The sequence below is a fragment of the Schistocerca nitens genome, chromosome 1, assembly GCF_023898315.1.
Source record: "Schistocerca nitens isolate TAMUIC-IGC-003100 chromosome 1, iqSchNite1.1, whole genome shotgun sequence".
Classification (NCBI taxonomy): Eukaryota; Metazoa; Arthropoda; class Insecta; order Orthoptera; family Acrididae; genus Schistocerca; species Schistocerca nitens.
This window is the reverse complement of record NC_064614.1, coordinates 21,076,096-21,078,199: the sequence shown is the minus strand read 5'-3', so window position 1 is coordinate 21,078,199 and position 2,104 is coordinate 21,076,096. Positions and strand designations below refer to the sequence as shown.

The 2,104-nt window shown below is 42.3% G+C and overlaps 1 non-coding gene across 1 annotated transcript; it reads right to left on the bottom strand.

The window, feature by feature from the left end:
- Positions 1 to 348: 348 nt before the first annotated feature.
- Trnas-cga (transfer RNA serine (anticodon CGA)) lies at positions 349 to 422 on the bottom strand. Its single transcript has one exon. It is a non-coding gene; the product is annotated as a tRNA-Ser (tRNA).
- Between the last annotated feature and the right edge of the window lie 1,682 nt (positions 423 to 2,104).

Below are 2,104 nucleotides of genomic sequence, written 5' to 3'. Positions count from 1 at the left end.
GCTTAAATAAGATGTGTGTCTGGGGGCTGACAGGAGGACCCAGTTATAATTTTACGGTCATAACTGACATTGAGTCTTACAGAAAGAGTCTCGTCTCTAGCTTCAGTTCCTGTCATAGGGAATTTATGGAATTTTTCTTGTCTCCTGTGACAAATACACCACTTCCATTTCCTATTAACCTAACCTTTCGATATACGCTTAAATCTACCACAAAAATCTCATTACTTTCAATTTCTGGCTGTAACCAGCTTTCTGTAGCTAATACTAAGTGAGTTTTAAGGCGCCCTCCAACTCTCTTTGCTCCAAATTATTCAACTGTTAAGAAACATTTCTAGCTGATTAAAACTGTGTCCGGACCGAGACTCGAACTCGGGACCTTTGCCTTTCGCGGACAAGTGCTCTACCAACTGAGCTACCCAAGCACGACTCAGGCCCCGCCCTCGCAGCTTTAATTCCGCCGGTACCTCGTCTCCTACCTTCCAAACTTTACAGAAGCTCTCCTGTTTCATATCAGCGCACACACCGCTGTAGACTGATAATTTCATTCTAGAAACATCCCCTAGGCTGTGGCTAAGCCATGTCTCCGCAATATCCTTTCTTCCAGGAGTGCTAGATCCGCTAGGTTGGTAGGAGACCTTTTTTGAAGTTTGGAAGGTAGGAGACGAGGTACTGGCGGAATTAAAGCTGTGAGGGCGAGCCGTGAGTCGTGCATGGGTGGCTCAGTTGGTGGAGCACTTGCCCGCAAAAGGCAAAGGTCCGACTTCGAGTCTCGGTCCGGCACACAGTTATAATCTGCCACGAAGTTTCATATCAGCGCACACTCCGCTGTAAAGTGATAATTTCATTCTATTCAACTGTTAACTACTAGCAATTTAAAACTCTCTGCTCTCGGAGGCGTTTCTTTCGACCTTACACTGCTACTTCTGTGTCTCCTACAGCTCTCATTATCTCGGTTATGGAGAGTCGCTTAGTCTGAAATCCATTGTTTGCTCCCTACATACATTCAGATACCTGAGTAGCAGCCTCTCAGGTGCAGAATTTTGTTTTTGTTGGGATAAACATTCTCCAAATGCATAATAAAAGGAAGCATGGTGAACAGTAGATTGTAAAGTAGACTATCTTTATTTAAATCGTGCTGTTAGCTAATATCATGCACTAGTAATTTTCAATCATATATGTACTATCACTATATATATATACATATATGATTGAAAATTACTAGTGAATGATATTAGCTAACAGAACGATATCAATAAAGATAGTCTACATTACAACCTACTGTTCACCATGTTTCCTTTTACTATGCATTTGGAGGCTGTTTATCCCGACAAAAACAAACTTCTGCTCCTCACAGGCTGCTACTCGGGTATCTGAATGTATGTAGGGAGCAAACAATGGATTTCAGACCAAGTGACTCTCCATAACCCAGATAATGAGAGCTCAACATATATGTATTATCACGTATTACATGTCGTAATTGTCAAATTATTGTTGTACTACACATAAAAAGTAGATGTTACTTTACGTCCACATTGACGTGACAATTGTAAACATCATATTGCAAACTTTGCTATGTTTAGAGCACACAACATCGGTTTGGGGGAAACCTACGCTTCTTAACCCTCTGGCACAAGTCTAGGAAGTCGTAGCCTAGCTTGTCATTAGACCTTTCGCAGTCTCTGGTTAAAGCCTTGCACTCGATAAAGAACTAGAGGGCCACGATCTGTTCTAGGGACAGTGTTGCAATCGTGAGCTTCGTGGAAACTCAAAGATGGCGTTGAAACTTCTTTTCAGATTAAAACTGTGACAAACTGGGATTCAAACCTGAGACCTTCGCCTTTCGCGGGAAAGTGCTCTACTTACCGAACTATCCAAGCAATACCCCAGACGCCTCCTCATTGCTTTACTTACGGCAGTACCTCATCTTCTACCTTCCAAGCTTCACAAAACTTATCCTGCGTACACTGATGACTAGCAGTCTTAGAACAAAGGATATTGTGGAACCGTGGCCTAGCAGCAGCTTAGGGGATTGTTTCCAGAATGAATTTTCATCCTGCAGAGATGTGTACGCTGATTAAAAACTGATTGTAAGATCAAAACTGTA